Source organism: Nelusetta ayraudi, unplaced genomic scaffold (assembly GCF_046127955.1).
Source record: "Nelusetta ayraudi isolate G7.1 ecotype Tasmania unplaced genomic scaffold, CSIRO-AGI_Nayr_v1 ptg000011l, whole genome shotgun sequence".
Lineage (NCBI taxonomy): Eukaryota > Metazoa > Chordata > Actinopteri > Tetraodontiformes > Monacanthidae > Nelusetta > Nelusetta ayraudi.
Window position 1 is genome coordinate 21,525,680 of NW_027466061.1, and position 22,780 is coordinate 21,548,459.

At 42.7% G+C, this 22,780-nt stretch overlaps 1 protein-coding gene across 8 annotated transcripts in view; it reads right to left on the reverse strand.

Moving 5' to 3' along the window:
• The window catches only part of LOC142885460 (receptor-type tyrosine-protein phosphatase F-like), a 165,674-nt gene that overhangs the window by 119,618 nt on the left and 23,276 nt on the right, over positions 1 to 22,780 (reverse strand). For 4 of the 8 annotated variants that reach the window (XM_076021917.1, XM_076021916.1, XM_076021914.1 and 1 more), the window contains exon 1: positions 9,321 to 9,600. The exons of 1 other annotated variant lie outside the window; for it this stretch is intronic. The gene's annotated coding sequence lies outside the window, so the exon portion shown is untranslated. Of the gene's footprint in view, positions 1 to 9,320; positions 9,601 to 22,780 lie in introns of those variants that run through there. 3 more of the 8 variants (XM_076021919.1, XM_076021918.1, XM_076021915.1) reach the window with 1 other exon arrangement.

Sequence of the window (22,780 nt, forward strand, 5' to 3'; positions counted from 1 at the left end):
CGCAGTCTCCCCTGTGTTTTTCCCACCTCTGGCTCCTTTTTTAAACTCCTCTCTACTGAGCATTTTCTGGGGAAATGCACGAAGCCGAATTTCACTCCGTCAATCTTCTATAAGCTCTTTAAAAGAGGCAAGTCATGCTACGTCCTAGTCTGCGCGAGGCAAGCAGTACACTTCAAAGACAGATGAAATGCACCGTTCCTTTTGCAAAATGTTTTTAAGGACAGATGTGGTCAAAATTTACATTCATCCACTAAGTGCTAGCTGTCGGCTGAGGGGAGGAAATATTATGCAGTTTTAAACATTCTCCTGCAATCACCTCGTCTTTGGGGCTGTGCTGCAATCCCTCAACCATCCATCTAGTTATTCTGAATTCCTCAGACCTTGGACGACTTATTTACTCGCCTCTACCCTGTCTCTCTCCTCCTGACAGTACAGCGACAAGATAGAATTTACCTGCAGCCGAGGCAGCCTGCTCCAGACTATCAATTATCCCAAGTGTAGAGTTGCTGTTGTGCAGCCTGACTAACAAGAAATACACACAGAAGCCCACGACGTCCCAGCCATGCAGGCCCACACTGAGATTTACTGGCACGTTTAAACATTGCTGTGAATCTCAGTGGAACAAATACACCCAATCAGGCAAACTGCTTCTGGAACCAAGAATTATGTTAAAAACAAAGCAGCAATTACAGAATACGGGGCAACGGTCAAGGCACTGCCACCACTAAATTTGAAAAATCCTGAATTTCTTTTTTTGATCAATTATGCAGTGACATTTACATTCAAAAGACTGATTTAAAACCTCTGAAGAACAACACATTGCGTGTTTTATTTGTTTTTTTTCCCCCCAAGGCTGTGTGGCACTCGACGCAAGAGAAAGCACAAACGAGATGCAAATCTACTTGCATAGTCATGATGTTTGACGTTTGGCTGCACGACGTGCTGAAAACAGAGATCTCACCAAACACTTCCTGACGTGCCATCTCACACTCTGACAACGATTAGACCGAACACCAGGCCGTTACACACAGGGAAAGACACGCGGGGACAGGAACTGTCAGTCACCCCAGCAGATCCACCCTGACGCCTGGTGTGCCTCTGTCACGTCCACAAATGAAAAGCCATCACAGCAAATGTTGCAGTCATCAGGCCCGAGTCATCCCATAGACTGGTTAAATGCTATCTTGCCAGGTCCTGTTAAACTTGGTTGAGCGTGTTTGGGCTCAAGGCGTCACTTTCGATTCCTGGGCTTGCTGCTCCGCTTGACGGGCCACCGCAGAAGGAGCAACCAGCCAGAGAGCAGAAATCATGTTGCAGCCCATAGGCGGCCCACGCTGCCTAATAAAACCCCTAAGACTACAGTCTGCAATCCCCGGTCACACAGGCAGCGCAGGGAGCACTTTGTGCGCCTGTGAAGTCAGATCTGAGGAAGTGAACGGCTTTCAAGTGAGCCGTCTTGTCTAGCTGTTGCTAGCAATATGGATAACGTATTCAGGTCAAGAAGCTAATTTATGTGCATTAACAGCAGCCTGTATGAAAACTGCCTATATAGCACTGCACACACATATCAGCAGCTTATCATCAACCCATTTAAACCATTAACCCTCAAAGATAGGCGGCAGAGTGCTTTTTTTTTTTTCTTTTCTTCCATTCGCTGAACATCGTCTGCAGGAACGCAATACTCCTCCCTTGCACTGTGCCGTATACATATAGCTTAGCATAAAGTTTGATTGTCTTTCTGGAATGCTTGGAGGCATTTCAACGGTTTAAATGTTCACAGTGGGATTTTGGCTTACGTGCCTACACGTAAACATAAAGGGGCTTTCCTGTGGACGGTAAAGAACTGGTTTTTCCTCTATCTACCATTTCCTCGACCAGTGCTCTTGTCTGACAGTCAGCCGAGGCTCCCATGTTTACTAATGTAGAAGCAACCCCTTTATCAGGGAAGAGATTTGTAGGGAAGAGGCAGGGGATTAGCCATCAAATTACCAGGCAGACAGCATCCCTGCTCTGAGGTTGTGAAGCCGTAATCTCTGAGGCTGGGGGGTGGGGGGGGGATCCAGATAAAGGTTTGGGATTGCTGCTGTGAAACTCCAAACTGTACACGTAAGTAATATATGAAAGTTTCTGGTATATATATTTTTTTCTTTCTGGGTGGCGACACTTTTGTAGTTGAAGAGATCGTCTTGTATAGCTTCCCTGTGAAGTCCGACTGGTGCGCGGTATCAGCCCATTCTTCCGTTGCCTCGGAGGGGGACGTTTGATTGGTGAAGGTACTAAAACAGGAATGCTGTAGCTAGGCAGGGTCCATGGAATTAGATTTCCAATGGCCTTGCCTGCGGTTCTTGTATTGTCACCCTGCTGCCCTCCCTTAAACAAGCAACGCTCTCCTCAGAGAATACCCCCTGGACACAGGAATGTTTCATCAGCGCCTCGCCCCCACCACCCCACCTCCCCCAGCATCCTTACAGGGCCACAGAGGGCCAGCAGGCACTGTGCAGCCAGGCTATAAATAAGTCAAGCATTAGAATGAAACCAAATGAATCTCCATCCGTCCTCCCAACAAGTCAGGGGACCTATGAAATCCAATGGAAGGAGAATTTTGAGGACATAGGATACCATGCATATGAGTTCCAAGGATGCAGAGCACGTGGATCTACAAAACCTCCTACAAACAAGCAGCAAACTCCGATGAAAGTGAGATTATATCTAGTGTACAGGCAGCCAATGCTTTCCAGGCATCCAGGTCATCCAAGTCTTTCCATGAGTGGGTAACTTGACTTCCTGCTTGGTCACTTGAAGATGCTTCATCTTTCCTCCAACAATCTTCTTAAAAGAGCCCAACTGCCTACAATCCATCGCTTAAAGAGTAATTTCTTACATTTAGCATCAGCATCAGTCAAAAAAGGAGTCATAACCCAGGAGGATATGACACCTGGCATGATGAAGTAATCAAGTACACTGTCCAATACAAGCTAGGCATTTGAAGGAATTGGGAGGATGAGCAAACAAAGATGGTGTGGGAGTCAGGAGTGTGATAAATCTGCTACAAAACCACACTCCCAGAACCAAGCACCAAATAAATCAGACCTACACTGAATTTTATTTGCGTTACTGCAGTTTAGCATCACATTTATCCCCTCACATAAAAAAGGGGGGCGAGGGGTGTAGCGCAACGACATTTAATTCCATTTTATTGCAACACACCAAAACTATTTCTGACCTTGTCTCTCTGCAGAAAACACAATTCTGTTACAGATGAGATATTAAGTAATTATGTTGTGTAACTTTGAGAGAATTAGCAGCATCTTGATGTAGACACACGCAACTAAATTAAAGTTCTACTGAGAACAAACTCTGCTGTGGTGGAATTTCTCATATGAGTTAAACAGTGTCTAGCATACACAAGGTATGCCCTTGGTAGACATTCTTTATTTATTTTATTTTTTTTATTTTTTTTTAATTGTAGCTGGCTCTTTCAGTCAATGTGGAGGCATAATGGTAGGACTGCATCAGGAATGCATCAACTCAAGGCTTATGTATAGGATGTGCAGACCTCAGGCTCTGACTTTACCTTGCCGTCAAAGTCCAAGTGACCCAAATATTCAGATATAAAAGCCTTAATTCCAAGGGAAAATGTGAAGATGAAAATGACGTAATTTAAACATTATCATGAGAATATTCTGAACTGGTTTTACACTGAAAAAATGTAACAATAAACTCAGAAGTACAATAGAGCCACCATTTATTGTTATCTCCTTTTTAATTAATGTCAAACAAAATCCAATGGCCAGCATTACTTTGGTGTCTGACCGAATTTAGCATATGTTATTTTATCACAATTTACAAAATTTGTATGGTTCTTTTTTTTTGGTTTCACGACTGAATGTGACCCCTTGTAAACACACAGCGATAATCAAAATGTTGAGTCAGGCTTAACTTAAGCTGTCTTAGAAGTTTGTGGAAATTTTGGCGAAAAACCAACAGAGGGCAATGAACGGAAGACAATTTTGCTTTTGATTACAGCTCCAGTGATCAGTGGGCAGGGTTTAGCACCAAAAAATATTTGCCTTTGATTGATGAGCCTTGTGCCTAACATGATGAATTAAAGACAATAACTTAGAGAACTTAGATTATTAGAGGCATCAAATCATTATTGTTTATATGATCAATCAGCAATGTATCAACAAATTATTTATATATTTCGAGGCAAACGAAACAACGTTAATGAATGAAATGGCATCTTAATCTCGCCTGCTAGTCCCAGTTACGGCCACCTCCCCAGGAGGGCACAATGCTTTAATGATCGATGCCACTACTGTGTTTACCGATAGGTGTGGGAATGACAAATGAGAAGTGTTTCATCACATTACCACTGTTTTAATCATACCTGCATTACAAATTCACCACATTTGATCATCTTTCACTTTTTTAAAAAATATTTCATTATCAAACACGACTTTCAGCTGCCAATATTTTTAGTTTTTCAACATGCCAACTTGATACTCCTTTCAGAAAAAAAAACACTGTAAGGCACAGCTTGGGTCCCTCAACTCGCTGGGGAGACTCCCGACACCCATTACACCAGCATGCTAGAGTTTCCAGACAGTGGTAAACCGAGGCAGGTGAAACGTCTCTTTTCTTCCCAGGATCCTTGCTGCTGGGACTGACACGACAGTCAGGGGTGGATGGGGGTGGGGAGGCAGCACACAGGAGTTTCACTTTTTCTTTTCAAAAGCTGCAGCATTTATTTACTGACAAACTGGAGCTTTTCCTGTACGCTTGCAGCTCTTGACTACTTGCGCTTTCCCCTTCGTCATATGTATATGCATGTGTTGGGGTGTGATGACACCCGTGACTCCTTATTCATCCAACCAACCCCCCCCCCCCCCTCCCCAATCACTCAGATTGAATTGCCTCATTCCAGATGTTCAGCATTTTTTTTTACCCTCTCTCAAATTGAAAACCAGAACCTCTGTCCAGTCCTCAGGTGTGATGTAAATGCTAATGAAGAAATCTGCAGCTGGTGGCTTATGAGGCAATACATGTGAATATCAAGTAAGAATAGCCTCAGGAATACAATACCTACAAGAGACATTAGCCTGACATGAAGCCAGATCCGCGCATTCCCAACAAATTAGAGACCACTCTACAAAACAACACTTTGACGACGCTGCTATAATTAAAGGAAGATAAAATCAGAAAAACCAACAACGCATATTGGACTTGAACTTAAGGGGCACAGTCTACCAACCAGTCTAGATCTGTGCTCCATTGATGGATTCTATGATCATTTGCATTTAAAACATTTTTTTTTATTTTTTTTTTATTTTTTTTTTAGCTTCAATCAGTCTTTCAGATGAGCTGTGAATTTGTTTTGCGTGTTGCCACCTGTCTCAACCAGGACACAGTTGCAATATAAAAGGGGGTGTGCAAAAATGTGATGTTAATAAATCTTCTAATGTTTTCCAGTTTTAAAGGCACATCTGATTAAGCAACGAAACTCAGTTTGACATTATGGAGTACAAGAACATGTAACGTTATGTAATGTATTTATTTTGCATAAATACGTGTTTGCCTAAATAATTACAAATATTAAACAAGGACACAGTAGACAAGTTTGACAAGGTGATCATCATTATTCATAGGCATCATCTGACTCTGACTTGTGAGCAGTGTTTTTGCTGCTTTCGCAATTGTCATTTTTACCCTTTGTGACTAACAACTTACGGAACTCAATTAAAAAAAGAAAAAAAGAAAAAAGAAAACCTTGTTGGTTCCTTAGTTGGATCAATTAAAGCATCCCGATGATTGCCTCTGCTACATATAATCACTCTGCCCTCCATCTGCATTTTTGCACCTTCGCCTGGGAGGAAGCGACGGAGAGTGCAAACATGCCGCCAGACCCTGTACTAACAAAAACGTATGTGACAGTAAACACAACAGTGTCTCGCTGACTTCAGTGGGAGGTTTCACATATGAACACACAGCAGATGCCTGCAATGCTGGGCTTCACTCTCTACAGCAAGACTGAAGCACTGTTTTTTTGATTCAGTTACCACCTCCACTGCCAGCTTAGAGAGGAATGAGCAACCCCGCATATCTTTGCTAATGTTTTATGTACAGAAGAACAAGTTGAACACAGACAAACAAACAGCCCACTTAAAGAACGAAGGTGAAAACAATAATTTGCTCAAGCATCACATCTACAGTGTTACCCAACAGCGGGGATTGCATTTATTACTGTTATGGAAAGAAAATAAATTACCTTGTCGAGCAGAACTGTGTCCTTTTTTTATTCCAGGTATGACTTTTCATTGTTCAGAAAGCAGATAGAAAGGCAAAGTCATGCACAGAGCTTGTTTGAACATTGGAACTTTCTGCAAGGACCATTCAGTATAAACATTGATGTCAAAACACCAGTGAATATAATAATAAAGAGGCTCCCCCACACCTACCCCCTTTTTACCCCCAAACCGTCTCCTCAGCACCTGTCAAAATGAATGAGTAACAGCCTGCAAGAAAGACGTGTCACTGCTCAGACCAAAAAGTGACGATCAACGCAGCAAATGCGCCACACAGGCAGAGGCTGCTGATTGATGTGCACATTATGCAAGACTAAGCTGGCAAACATATTAAAAATAGATCAGACTTTGAGCAATTAGACTTTTCTTTCATTAAACATTTCCTGGAGACCATGTTAAGGCAAGGCAACCAAAACTACATCCATCACTTTGTTTGCTGAGGCCTGTGGGCGCCAAAACATGTTGCAGTTTGAATACATGTTTGTTTTCAATCATGTATGTCGTGACCGCGTGTAAGTATCGATGTGTGTTGCAGCAGCCTTCGCCTGAATCTCAAGCTCAGTGAGATTCCGTTTCTTAAATGCAACGCGACCCCCTGCTATTAAGGCATTGTTTGATGTTGCGGCTTTCTTTTTGTTTTCTATGTTCCATTTGTCTTTGATATGTGGATGCATGTGTATGTTGGATAATTTGCCTTTTAAAGTGTCTGTGTGTGTTTAGCACCATTAGGAGCAGCAGTAGCAGCGCTTTGGTTGAATTGTGCAATGACAGTTAAGGCTTCAATTCTATTCCACTACTCGACTCTCAAATATTTTTATTTGTTTTAGGTTGAGCTGATAAAAGTGTTTAGTATGTCGGAGTGACCTTGACCTTGCAACCAAAATAGTTTATAGTTTTTTTTAGTAGGTTTTTCTTTTTTTCAAAATGCTCTTAAAATAAAGATCACAATCTTTCAAAAACAACTGAGTCTCCCTCTGTTGCCACAATGTCTACCAACATGAACAAGCCAAGACTTGAGCCTCAGGTTCAAAGCCTTCAACGTAACCTGACGAAAGCTAGCAGGGATTTATTATCTGGTTGAATTATGCGTCACGGACAAAGGTCCGACTCAGACATTGATCTGTGATTGTACGCTATGTATTTTACGGCCCAACTGGGAACCGGGCTACACGCTACATCCATCATGTGTAAACAGGCCATTACACGTCAACCCAATTGCAAAAGAGATCAAATTAAACTTTTACTGAACACTCTCGCGCTTAAGCCATAATTACTTTGGAAGAACCCAACAGGGAAGTCATTGACTCTTCCATACAGTCATTTATCAACCTTTCAGGCTCATAGTTTCTCTGCGGTGGGCCAGAAAATTTAATGGTGTACGGTCGTGAGTGCAAATGCGTCTATAGATACACAGGTATGTTTCCTCAGGACGACCCCCCTGCTCTCTCAGCCAAGCACCAGGTCATGTGTCCCCGAACACTACCGGTGACAAAGTGACGGAGGCTTTGTCGTAAAAGTGGAATGAGAGGTCAGTGGAAGGCGTGGAGGAGGTGAAGGAGGACGGCCTCCAGGTCACCCAGTGGGGACAGGGATCGTGTCTGTTTGAACAACCCCCAAGGCTGACAAGTTGCTTTTTTTCATCCACTTTGTTTACACTGACGAGGACCTGAACATACATTTTCAAAGACTCCGCTAAGAGTTTGGTGCCTCGAGGTATATGTATATTTTTAATGAAGTCTGGGTTTCCACTAGGAGTCTACTAGATTGACAGGTCAGAGTTGTTTGAGCGAGGGTTGCATTCCTGAATCCTTAACTTCCTAAACTCCAAAAGAGAACTATAACCAAGTAAATAAGCTTCAGAACGGCTAAGTAAGACAGAACACAAGTTCCCATGGCGGTGAGTCAGACCTGTGGGGAGGTCTCTGCGCTTCAAAGGCTAAACAAAACAGGCAGACACCATGTCTACTCCGTGTTGTTTGAGAGCTTAAGACAGATTTGATTGAAAGGAGCAAGTTGGGGGGAAAAAAAGACGTTTCCCACTGACACTACTTCCTAGTGGGCTGAGTAACACCAGCAAAAAACACTGCCAAAGTTAAAGGAGCCAAGAACAAGATGAACTCAGTCCAAGGCGCCATCAAATTTTTGTTGCAATGAAAAAAAAGAACATTTGAACCAAGGAGTTAATAAATAGCCAGAGCAGAGCAAATATTCAGGGGGAGGTTGTGTGCCTTTGCATCAACGCACAAAGTACAAAATATTATTTTTATGTGTTTGTAGGCAAGAGACAAAGGTGATGGTGTCAAATTTAAATAAACTTTCACTTAACAAAAAATATATAGTATACATAAATCCAATCAAAACCCTACAATATATATATATATATATATATATATATATTTTTTTTTTTTTAAAGCCAAAAAAAAAACTTTTTTTTCCAGTGAAAACTATGTTTTGAGACTTGAAAAGTTCTCCTCTGAAATTATCCCTGAAATTCTAACTGGGATTCTTGCCACCGTAACTTAACCCTCTAGATTGCCCAGGGAGATAAAGACAACTGGAAAAACAGGTTGTTTGGCCTCAGTGTAGGGCCCTAATGCAGCAGAACGGCAGGGTGCCTCACCTTAGCAGCAGTAGCTAGGGGACATTCTATGGCCCTTCTATTCAAAGTCCTCTGAATACGTAGGGGAGGGCTTGCACCAGACAGGGCGATTTGCCAGAGAGCCAGCCAATAGAGCTAAGCCAGGACGAGGTTAAACTATTGTTTTGGCTTAACAGGCAAGAGTGAGCAAGGACAAAAGGGAAGGGGACAAAAGAGGAGTAAGAAAATACCTGACCATTGAAGTGTTACACATCAACTTATTTTGTTACTTCTGAAAAGGTTTTGTGAGAGGTGTATCCTCGACCAGGCATCCTGGAACAGGGACGAGGCTAAGAGTGGCTGCTAAGTTTTGTGCGTCTAATAATGTGTTTTAATCGGAAAGAAGGAACACCAATTCGGGGGCAGAATGTACTTACCCATGCATGTCAGAAAGGTCTAGTCCGCAGATATTTGATACTCCTTTATTCCACAATAGATAGTATCTCCACAATAGAAGAATTCCAGGCGTATCCACAAATCCCTCTCTGGCGGTAGAAAGTAGTTCCCCAGTTTTTGCTCAGTTATTCCACCTACAGAGTTTCATCAAAGCGGAGCAGCTGTCTATGGGCTCGCCAGCAATACGTTTCCAGCTGTGGCGATAGAGCAATGTGGCTACGGGGTAGAGAGCCTTCTGAGGCAGAGCTGCTTCACCACACTGAGTGCGTGTTCAGGGACTGCCTGTCTGGCGGAGAAGCCAAACCCACCGTGTGATGTCACTGGTGTTAGATTTCAGTGTGAAGACGGAGGGGGCTGCAGGGCCTTACCTTTTTTAACTCTGACCAATGACAAGCAAGTGTCTGTGTGCACCTGCGCGGAGAGCCGTTAAAAAAAAAAGAGAAGAAAAAAAAAACTTTTTTTTTTTTAACTCCATTTGTGCAGCTTGAACACTTCATTGATATGTATTGTTGGCCACTATGAAGGCAAACTTTTCAACCTAAACTTATATAAAGGACTGATTATAAAGTTTTTTAAAAAGGCAAACGTGTACCTTTGAAAATGGGAGTTTATTTTAAAACCAAACAGAGGTTAACAAAGTGTGACCTTGAAATAATCACCCCCAGAGGGGCTGCACCAATAATTTCCTGTGACGTGTTTATCGGGTAATGAATTTGTTTCAAAATGGGATCTGTCTCTGTCTCCAGCTAAAAAAAAATTAATGCAAAATCCCACTTCTTAAAGCTGCGAGGCTTTGAGTATTTATACACACGCGCACACACACACGCACGCACGCACAAACACACACACACACACACACACACACACTTTCCTCAAACACATTGGTTTTCACTCCCTCTGGTCAAACTCTGCTAGCCATGGAGCTAATCATCCACAACAGATGTTCAGAAATGTTCAGTTGGATTTATGACAGAGCTCAGAGGAACAGCCAAGTCAGCCTCTGGTGCTGCTTTTTTCCTTCCTCTGTCCTACAAGGACAAGGGATTGTACTGAGAGAGGATGTCAGCACAACCATTCTCACCCCCACCATGTGCCCTCACCCCCATCCTCCTCAACCCCCCCGCCCCCCCAAAAAAAAAAAAAAAATTCCCTCACACTCTAAAATTCACCATCTGAGAGGAGAGCGCCTTAATGGATCACAGCTCTTTGGGAACTTGAGGAAGAGAGGGTGGCTCATTTATCCAAATAATACCGGACTGCAGCTGACTCACACAGACATGCTACACGCGGGATTTGTGCAAAGTCTTTTTTTGTTTTGTTTGTTTGTTTGTTTGTTTGTTTGTTTTTTTGATGTTGTTTTTAAAAGTATTGAAAATAATTCCCACAAACTAGACAAAGAGAGAGAAGGTAAACAGGCTTAATGGCCATGCTGTTGCCCAATTAGCGGTCATTGAAGCAAGGCGCTCCTACTGATACAAAGCAATGCAATGCACAATGCAGACAGGGATATTCAAAATAAAAAAATAAAAAAACAAAGCGGGAGGCTTTGCACCGAGTGCAGCAGCGCTGAATGTCTTGGAGGCCTAAACTCTGCTAAAGGAAAATGGCAAACTGCAATGTGCTCTATATTTCTCTTTGTTACTAACAATGGCAGACAGTGTGATTTTACTGGAGGCTGAGGATCTGTGCAAACAACACACACGACTTTTCGTGCAAGAAGAAGAAGAAGAAGAAGAAGAAGAAGAAGAGGAAGAAGAGGAAGAAGAAATGTTTAATCTGAAACTTTTTTCCTTTCAGCTGTGAAGCGGGATGTGGGTCATCTGATTAAAAAGTAAAACACAAGCAAAACGTGGTAATTCCTGCCTTCCCCCCCGTGCTTCCTTAATCATTTGTGTAAAAATAGGATATTGAGCATTCAACGTGTATAAAAATGTTTTTTTTTCCTTTCCCTGGAAACAGAGAAGAACATCCCATCTGCCCATTTCAAGGGAACCTTCTGGTAAATTATTACGCCCACACGCCCCTGAGGAAAGTAGTATTTTTGTGGGTGTAAGTTGTCTGGCAACTGAAATGCCACACTTACACAAGGCAGCCAAAGAAATCACAGCGGTGAACGGTACAAGTAAGGACTGAGCGGGGGAATGGCTGGGAAGACTGATCATCAGCTACAGTGATGCTGCCCCATTGTGTGTCAGTTGCACAAAGTGAGCCACTTTATCCCTCGCCATAATCTCATTTTGGCGCGGCGTTAAACGCACAACACAGATGGACTTGAGCGGTTACCCTCCAAGCAAGATTAAAACTGTTGCCTTCAGGTTTTTGTTTGAGTGTGTGCGCGCGTGTGTGTGTGTGCGTGTGTGTCTGTGATTGTGGGGCTCAGACTTATCTTTGGGACTCCTCCCCCTGCCCCACCCCACCCAAGAGCTTGAATAGAGACGAGAACACCCCCCACCAAGTCTGAGAATTTATAACATTGTGATAACCACCCAACCCCCACACACTTAATTTGATTGCGGGGAGCAAAAAAAAAAAAAAGGGTTGACAACCTCTTTGGTTTGAACGCACCGGCTGCTTCCTTCCTTTGGGCAGTCTGGAAACAATAGCTGGCGCATTGATACTGAGGGAGGCTTTCTTTCATGGGGTCAATACATTTGTCAGGCGTTTCAGACCTTATTCTGTCAGTGACAACATGTTTTAAATCTGTTGCACAACTCTGCGTCTGTCTTAATCTCGCCTGGATCGCATTAAAACAAACAAACAATCAAACAAACAAACAAACAAAACTGGCGACAAGCCCACTAAAACATTTTTTAACAAGGTTCAGCTTCCAGCTATTGTCTTTATGTCGTCTGTCCTGTTTTAAGAGAGCGCACAGTAGCACAATAAATGTCTGTCATAAGAGAAAAAAAATGAATCAACTTGCCTTTGCGCACAGGCTGCAATTATCTCAACCGCGTCCATGCAATTATCATATTAATTTGTTGTAATGAAGTTTCCTATAAATTGCATCTGAAAGAGTGTGCGCTGCCTCCTCAGTCAAAGAGGTCATTAATAAACACGACTGTGGCTGCACGCCAGTGGAAAAAAAAAAATGCTGACCTGTGTCATAAACACTGAGCTGTGAAAGTCAGTGTGTTGCTGCTGCTGATGGGCTCTTAAGACGAGCCGTATGTCATTATGTCCCGGAGCACAGCTGGGCAACACCTGTTAGTTTAGATTTCCCAGCCCAGTTCACAATTTATTGAAGCTTGGCTGCTGCCGTTGTCTGTTTGTTAGCCAATTTACCTCCAGATTGCAATCTATATGACATGCATGGATCACATTATAACTTACAAACGTGGGTTAAGTGGCTCGTTTAGGAGCATCCGTCAAGCGCTTAACCTCGGGACGAGCCCTGGCTGCCGTCGGCGAACGCTAAACCGGGAGAAAGCGACGCATCTAATTACACAGGACCTCTTTTTTATTTTAGACTCTCCAGCCCTTAATTGTGCTACTCACGGCCGCACGGGAAAGCAACAGTTCGGCGAAAGAAGCCATGAACGAAAGACGAAAACATCACAAGCCCCATATGCGCAGCAAACTTTGGCTGCAAAGTCCGAAGACGAAGGGCAGAATTTGTTGTTGTTTTTTTGTGCGAGGGATTTTTTTTTTTTTTTTTGTTTCGGACCTGAATTTTTTTCGGGAGCGTCTGCAGATAACAGTGACTGTGGCGCTGAGAGGGAAGGTGATGGCACATGGTGACAGGAGGTGTGAAAAAGACAAGGACAGAGGGAAACAGAGCACATAAAAACACCGATTGGCTTCACTGTGCTGACCTTCAGCCAGCGCCCGAGAGTGAGCGAGTGAGCGAGCGAGCGAGCGAGTGAGTGTGCCAAAACCATGTGCATTTGCCTTGGTACCTGTGTGTGTGTGTGTGTGTGTGTGTGTGTGCGTGTCTGCGCTATGTCCTACCAAGCTGCTGTGCTGGCCTGCTCCTACTGACTGGCTGGTTGAAGGTAGAACGTGACGGCGCAGCCGGAAAAAAAGGAGGAGGAAACTACGAGTGAGAGGACGAGGAGCGCTGATAGAGGGGAAGGCCAGCCTTTTCCTTTCGCTCCCTCGTTGCAAAAAAAACAAAAAAAAAAACAAACGCTGCTCTCCATTACTGCTTGGCGGCGGCTGACAAGCGGCGGGGGCGCGTTCTCTCCGAGGGAAATGGCGGAGCGTGCCGTCGAATGCACGAGACAAATCATTTTTATCTGGGACCCTGGCGGGTATTGACAAACCGGGGGTGCATTTAGATAGCCCAATTAAAATGGGGAAATGAAGCGACATTGAGGCACTTTACAGCAACGTGCACCCCACCCCCCCTCCAGCCTCTGGCCTGCCGCGCTCCTTCAAACTCTCCGGGGACGCGGCTGCCTCGCACGCTGCTCACAATCAGGGCGACGGAGGAGGAGAGGCGAGGAAGCGGGTGAGAATTGCTTGTAGGCGCCGCAAGCATGCAAGACAGGGTGCGCTTGCAAAAGGCGAGAACAGGCGAGAACTATATGCCGTCAGTTTTCTTTTTTTGTTTTGAAGGTGCTTCTCGCACTTTTTCTCTTTCCTTTTCCGCCTTGCTCGGCTGCTGCTCCGGCATGGATAAGATCTGCACAGGGTGACCAGGCACAGAGCTGGGGTCAGGAACAGAGTGCAAGTAAAGAGACTCGCCACTGCAACTCTGTGCAACTTCAAAGGGTAAGTCTGCAATCAATGATATGGACGCTGGTCCCATTAATCCTAACGTGCTTTGGCGGATGACCTTCAGTGTCATCGACTCGCTGTTTGAAGACCTGAATGGTTTAATTCACTTCTTTCCTCACCTTAATACATCCCCCCGTCTCATTTTCAGACTACTGATCAATGACCATTCCTCTGAGGCTACAGGCTGATGCTTTTTGGTAAAGATCAGCCGCACTGGAAGCGACACGTGCAAGAGCAAACTAGTCTTATTTCCTTTGAAAAAAAAATTAAAAAAAATCGAAATGTCCAACTTTTTCAGAAGATGCAAATTGCTCTTGCAGTGCGTCTGTGTTTTGTGATGTTATTGTCAGCAGGGAACGTGATATCCTTTTTGAAAGACTTCCGACTTCAAATCCTTGTAGAGAATCATATTTGGCCAGTCATCTAAGCAGGACCAGGGAAAGCCGTCACCAAGCACACATGTTTGTACAGTGATTAATACAGAAGTGTTTTCTCAGGTGCGTTATACTCTCGAGTGGAAAGTCAAGGTAATGGTTTGGAAAGCAGCATCAAAGGCAAAATAAAACTTACAAAACAGTTCAAGGGGAGGATTAAAACACGGGAGAGCACTATCTGCTCTGATGATGGAGTATGCACCGCAGTGAGGGGACTAAATATGAAAATCTTTAATTGAGAGATTCTTCATAAAAGGCCAAACAGAAAAGTCTCTTCCAGGCACGGAGAGCAACACTTTGTCTGCGACAAGACAGCCTTCCACACGTTCCGCTTCCATAAATTTCTGCCTCACGCAGAGGAGAAGGTGCCATCACTCAAGAAGACGCATAACCTGACTGAGTGAACTGTGCCATGGAAAGGTGTCAACTGCTCTTCGGATGCACTCTAAGGTTCCTGAATATCCAATGTTGGTACTTTTCCACATTCCAGAAAAAAAAGAAAAACTAAAACACACACACACACACACACACACACACACACACACACACACACAGCCATTTAGGATTCTGTGTGATATGTCTTCCTCTTCCTAAAGCTTTGCACCAAAATAAAACAGTAGCGTCCTCATGAAGTATTTTAATATTCCAAGAAATTTCCCATTGGCATGTCTGAAAAACAACTTGGACACAGAGGGGTGCTGGGGCGGTGAAGGGGGGGGGGGGGGGGGGGGGAACCCATACCGGCCTCAGCATTGTTAATGGCTCTCATTAAGAAATCTCTCCAAGCCTTTCACCAGAGTGCATCACTTTGTTGGAATCAAACGGAGGGGGTATTAAATTATTCCCTCTGTTGGAGAACATTTCTTCTTTGGCTAAAAGGACATAAACCACAAATTATGTGCTTGTCTCTTGCATGAAAAAAATGATAATGTGTCGAGTACTTGCGACGTAAAAAAAGAGTAGGGGCTCGTTCAAAGTGTATCTAAATATAATGTCATTGTGCTAACAAGTGAGCATTGGAATGGTATTTAATAACTTGTATAACACTGGACAAAAATAAAGGCGGTACCACCTCTTCTGCTGAGGACGTAATGGAATGTATACTCTCTCTCACACACACACACACACACACACACACACACACACACACACACACACACACGTGCACGCACGCACTCACACACGCACCATTCCAACAGATGAAAAGGCTGCCAAATAAAAGAGTAATCCATCACTCATGCCATTCTGCATTTGCGGAGACTCTGTCTCCAACAATGGCTTGACTGACAGAGGAAGATAAGGGCTCTCTGTTGACCCGAACGGTGCAAACATAAAAACCAAAAGAATCAAAAATGATACGAAGATTTGTGTGTCAATTCTTTCCTTTGATATAAAGGAATGGATGCGAGTATGTGTTGCTTTCCTCTCTTTTCTATTTAAGGGTGGAAGACCTAACAGCCTACCAACTCATTATATAGTGTGAGCTTCACCTTAAATAGTGACCAATAGCACACTGTTGCATTGACCTACCACCGCCTGACCGTCACAGCCACAATCGCGAGGCGTCTCCTCCCTTTACCAACCGTTTGCGACAGAAATAAGAAATGGCCTCTCGCTGACTAAAAAAGCGAGGCAGAAATAATTAAGGAAATGAAATATTCAACATAAAAGTTCTTATTATAGCATCGGTACCTCATAAATTTATAGAGGAGAAATGATGGGATTAATTTAAGTGCTTGTGGAGAAAGAAAGCCAGTAATTCCCCTTTGCCGCCATTCAACTTCATTTAGCCTTTTAAGAGTCACACTTTCTATTACTCACCTCTCGGATTTCTGGCACACAGAAGATCAGGCAAACTGGGTTGAGAGCATTGGTCTCTATCTCCATACAAGAGGAATCTTTCACTAAAGGAGCACGCTAATAATGACAAAGATTTGAGCTTAAGTGCTGCAGGGGAAAAGTGCATTTTTTTCCCACTCCAAACAGTCCACAGCTCTTTGTGCTGCTTTTACCTTTGATGGGGAATGTGAAAGTGCTAAAGTGCAGTGCTTTTTGAGAACAGTGGGGGGGGGGAGAAATTGGGAAACACAGTTTCTCCAACGCATCCTGCATTGCCTGAGACATTATAAAACATTCTAACCATCAAGCTCCAAGCCTGAATCTGCAGACTTCAATTTCTTTATCTGCTATTTTTCCCCCCACAGTTGTGCTTACATTAATCTATTAATATGTATTTATTCAAACATCAGCATAGGAAATACAGTACACATTTCCATGTGAAATGACTGAATGTGTGTAAGGGTCACACAAAGGAAGCTATTTAAAGCTTTTAGTGGGCGGACCAGTTTGGCCTTGTTTGGGCTTTACTAATGCACAAGTTTGCACGAGTTTAACCTTTACTAAGGTTAAACTCGTATGTGAATCAAAAGGTAAGTTCATGTTGTTTTTCCCTGAACAGCCTTCTGGTATTTTTACCGTCTGCTGTCTAGAACTTGATATCTGCGTGTGCAAAGCCGGCATAGCCAAGTCTTGGCAAGATTGTGGTCACCGAGTATGGTAATTGATCAGCAACAAAGAGCTGGAATGAATATTTATATATACATATATATATATATATATATATATATACATATATATATATAAATATATATATATACATATATATATTACTATATTACACTTAGAACCAAGTCTATTTCAAGACACATTTCTTCAGCGCTGAAAAACAAAAAAAAAGCTTGTCATAATGCTAATTCAAATGTGCTGTCATAGCTTCAACGTCTGAAGCTATCAGTCTCTCACATGTGTAACAGTTGAGGTTAAGCTCCCTTTGCTTTCCTTGTGTTCCTAAATTCCACTTGGCTCCCATTGGTCTGACCCATGGCATTAACAGGGCCACCACATCGGTGACACTGATGTGACCTGGAGCAACCCGCACATCCCACAGTAATCAAATATTTCTAGAGGAGGTCAAAGTCACACCCTGGGCAGTGCTTTGGCTATTGCTAGCCAGTAAACACAGCATACCATTGTGAACACACATCCGGCTTGAGGAGCTGCTGTGCGGTTTAAAGTTAGACTGTCAAAGAAAAAAAAAAAAAAAAATGGCACGGCCTCCCCATGACCGTTCGTTCAGTTGATCTCTCCGCTGCGAGCCCTACAGCTGATCCCATCGGACAGCCCCAAACTGAAATGCCAGGTGAACCGTGATGCAATTTCCTCCAGCATCTCCTGATGCGTTTGGCCTGGTGTTCGCCTATGTAGAGGCTTCCCGCTAGGAAAATGTTCAGATCACTTCTGATTCCTGTAATGAGTTTTGCCACTCCAGTTACATCTGTGACGAAGCAAGGAGGCACACTGCTGCGGACAAATGCCACCTCTCTGTCCCTGAGCGTGAACGGCCAGGGTTAAGCTTGTCTTTTTCCATGTGACCTTTGCATTGTAGATGGGGGGGGGGGGGGGGGCACATTTGACCAGCCTGAACCTACCCCATCCAGTACTTCACTTTAAAACTGTGTGTGAGAGAGGACCGTCTTAAGTTTGTGCGACACCCGATTTCGATGCAATGCTCTCTCATTTTACATTACAGTATTCAAATTGAGACTGCTGTTTACTACAGACCCATATTTTTCCAAAACACTGGCACCAATGGGTTTTTGGCACTAGGCAGACAAACTGCAATGTCAAAGTCAATTTGAAGGAGAGGCAGTTATAGACAAGCAAATAATGATTAAATATATTTGTCTTCACTGTAAGTTCTCTGGTTCTGTGCTATTATTTTGATGTTCTTCGAGAATCCAACAACGTCCACGATTTCAGTCAAAATTGCTGGATTTGTGCAATTCTTGTTCAAACATATGGGTTGAGGCTTGTAATCGCCAACTGGCTGTTTCTGTCTCTTCCCGTATCCAATATGTTTTCAGACACTTTTAATGTGCACTGTAATTTCCAATAGTCAGGTTTTTACATATTTAGTTTTGCTGATTGCAATCGTGCAATCTTGCCGAAGTCCAATGTGAGGCAGACTAAAGGGGGCGTACAAGAGCACACAGGTTCACATTGCTGCCATTCTTCTCCACAGAGACGTAGCTAGCCGCAATTCCAAACTCAAGTGTGCAGCTGCTGTCTGTTCCTTCGAAAATGTTGCTCCAGATGACAGCCTGGAAGATATTATATCTAACCTTTAAAAATATCCCAAAACTGAACAACCAATTGAAACGAGATCTAATTAATAAAGGAAGACCAACGCCGGAGCTTAAGATCTGCTTCAAGCATAAGGTCAGAACATAACCTACTATTTTCAAACGGAATATTTAGGCAAAGGCCTAAATTAGAAAGAATTTATTGTACATCACTTAATCACGTTATTTAATGAGGCGCCATTTGAATAAGTAGGGAATAGTGATGGTAGTGATGGCTAATACATTCTCTCTAAAATGCTCCTTGTTGCCAATTATTATTATTATTATTATTATTATTATTATTATTATTATTATTATTATTATCATTATTATTATTATTATTTTACCAGTTTTCAGTCAGCCATGAAGCTCACCGCACGACCCTGGTCTATATGTCAGTCTAACCGCACCCTCAAATGGCAATCTTACAATACAGTAGATCACAAGTCATTTCTATAGATGATTTTCTTACTGAGGATATTATATTTCTTTCTTAGTGCTTACTTTTAACTACTTCCTTAGTCTTTTTTATCACAGTTTAGTAACTTAAAAAAAAATACTGTTAGACCAAAATTCTTCAAATGTACGATTTAAAGACCATCAGCTTTCCACAGGCTCGACATTCAAGTCTGAATGAAGAATTTACAAAAACATGCTGTGTGACCTTTAATATCTTTAGGGGAGAGGCTGGGTACGCACTTCCAAAATGTGCGAGGAGGGTTAAGAAAAAAAAAAAAAACATCCCAGAAATTAGAGTGTGGATAATGGGTAGCAATAGAGCAGGTCTGTAACCTGAACTCCAAAATAATCTTGCTCAAGTCTCCATGGCCACTTTGGGGGGTGGTGGTGGAAGGCCGACAAGGGGAATAGAGGACCACCTGCACACCCAGCGGAGCCAGCTCTCTACTGGCACCACTATTTGTTACGCTCTGGATTCCCATTACTTCAGAGCTAAGTTGGCTGGGAAATCCATCTCCTGGTGTCAGCTTTATCAAACCTCTATGCAAAGTGCAAGTGTGGAAAGGAAGGGAAAAGGAGAACCGTTATACACAGGGAATAAATGGAGGTCAAACAGGTCCTCACATGCCAAAATCCTATCCCGAATCTCAACGTCTACAAGGCCAACTTATTGTGACCTTTTTCATCAGCTTACAATAACTTTATCTGTTACTTCATTTTATTGAATTTATTTTACCTTTATTTAAATGGGAAGAAAGTCACTGAGATTAAAATCTATTTTTCAAGTCCTGTCCAAGAGAGGCAGCAGTAAATTTTACGATGTTACAGAACATGAATAGCAGCCATAAAAACAAACACACAGTAGAAAACTGATTTACATCTAAAGACAGTCCATGAAAGCAGTAGAACTAATTAAAACATCTACAGCCATCTGTGGCTGCACCCAAGTCATTTAAAATCCCATGACACCAGCTCAGTCCGTTTAAGGTCTTTCTGTTATTCATTCCAGGTAAAAGGTGCAGCAAACAAAGGCATTTCCTGTAGTTCAGTTCTGACACTTCAGATCAGCTTAAAACAATTTGCATTACATCATAAGTCTGGGACGTTCTAAAGCCAAACAAAAAAGCCAAAGGAACGAAAGGAAAGTAGAGGCATTGTCTACATGCAAATGAATCTAATTAAATGGGCACTTCACAAACAATGGAATCTGCACACAGATATATTAAGTGTTGTAAATAAAGAAGTAACGCTTAGCTAAACTCGGCTTCTGTGCCACACTGGGAAAGTCTGCCTTATCTGACAGTTTATCTGAAATCACTATAGGTCAAGGATGAAAAACTCCAATCCTGACATCAGCACCAAACATTTCCTGATTCAAGGCAGTGTGAGGTTACCTCAGGAATCCGTTAGGTGGAGTTCTTTGCATCTGCAAAACCCAACAACAGTTACAAGGGTCAGACAATGTCACCAGAGCCTGCGACAGAGTAAGCAATGAATGAATTTTCAATTCTGGCTTAACTTTCTCTTAAAATACAAAAGTACAACTTTTTCAAAATTGTTACTTAATTATTGATATGTATAACTATTTCTTGTCTTAGGTACCTCAAACCACACAAACGTTGTCGATCTTTTCCCAATTGAAATGACAAAAACATACATTTTTGAGTGTTGATTTTGGTCAGAGCAATTGATATAAAAAAAAAAATGAATAAATAAAAAAAAAAACTCCTTGTGTATTCAAGCCTGCTTAGCCTTTGTCACTATTTTGGGTTCAGAGAGGGTAAAAAACAGGAGCAACGATGGTTTCACTACTTACAGACGCAGACATCCCTACGGCCCTTCCTTTCTCCATGGTTCTCTGAGTCAATAATACAGACCGACGTGCACAAGATACTCTCAAGGAGAGCCAGTCACTTTGCGTCACCCAAGTGCTCACCGTGAAACAAACAAATGAGAACTGACAATCCTTGTGATAGTCCATATGTCCCCACGACGAGAACACAGCCCTGTCGACTCGTCCCAACCCCTATGGATATTATACAGACACCAGGTGCCTTTTCATTTCTGAAAGAAAAGACACTGACATTCTGCCATAAAAGCAATGTCTCCCCAAAGATTCAAAAATAGTTCAGAGTTAATTGAAGGTTTATGCAAAAAGGCATCTAGGGCGGGGGAGGGGCATCAAGCGAGCGTGGAATAAACGACTGTGAAATACAGATCAGATGTAGCGAGCGTGTGGGAGGGGCAGCGCTGAGAACACAGAGCGGTAAAATGTCTGTCAGAAGTTAGGGCAGACTGGAAGAGTGCAGAAATCAGATTAGATGCAATAATGCACTCTTTCCCAACGGGCTTTTAAAAAGAGAAGCGTGGGAAAGAAAAAAAAAGTGCTACAAACACACGTAGCCGTAACGATAATCTAATTGGGTGAGCTTTCTCCCCAAAATAGCCTGCGCACAGTTGTTGCTTTTGAAACAAATGCGGAGACAACACAATTGTCACCCAAACGACAGGGAAACCAATCAGGTTTCCACAGTCAGTTCAGCCTGAACATGCACATGAACATACAGAAGAATACAGGTTTTGTTTTAGTGGTTCATATCCCTCACCGGATCTAACTAGAAGCACTAATGTATTATAAATGCAACTCTTACTCGAAATATCAAGTTCAAAATGGGTTTTTTGGGCTGATTCCACACGCCTGTAAGAGTGGATGTGAAAAAAAATTGGAAAATTGCCTTAGTCATCAACAAAAAGCCGACTGGTTGGTTAAAAGTGGTGAAGTGGCATTATGATTTTTCTCTTTCTAGAACAAAGCATGAATGCCGTTTCGAGTTTTACGTGAGTAATGGGGGGGGGCAGGTCCGGCTGAAGAATTAAAAGCTTAACTTGTATCACGTGTAAGTCACTCCAACCTTGAAACGCCTCTGTGCAAATTCAGGAAAGAAATCCACCAGTTTGAAGCGAAAATATAACACCGACTGAGCAGGTCTAAAACACAAGCTAAGCAGAAAGAAAAAGTCGCTCATATGACGGATTTCTACAGCTATTTCTTTTAAGCTCCTAATTAGTTGAGACATTTTGCTTAGTGGCCTGGCATTTTTAGCCACAGGGGGGCTGATACAGTAGATTTTATTGGACAAGGACACAACCTGAAAGGCTGATTCAGGAATCTAAATCTTGCTCCACTAAAGAAGTGTAAAATACCACAAAACGTCCAACCCAGTGTCAGAATTTCATGGTTAACGCAATGAACCAGAGTTCACAATTCTTCATGCGAAGTTATGCTATTTTATTGCAGGTATGGGGGAAAAAAAGAGCAAACTAGGACCAAGGCCAGGACACTTGCAGTCATCCGAAAGAAGCAACTATCCTTTTTTTTAAATTTCATGTTGTCTCTCCCCATGGACTTGTTATTACAGGAGGTGTTGAGCCGCAGCAAGACCAAGATAGAGATGTTCATTAGTCTATTGCTGAGACAAACACATTTGATGGATTAAACAGTCAAATATAACAAGATGCTTGAACTGCTGTCCTGGTTGTTAAGGGAGATCAAAGCGGGGCCTGAGGGCCTTGGTAAGTACGAGGAGCAGGATTGGTCTAGCAGAGCTCCAAAAGAACAAGTGCTGGACCGAGAAGATACGACAT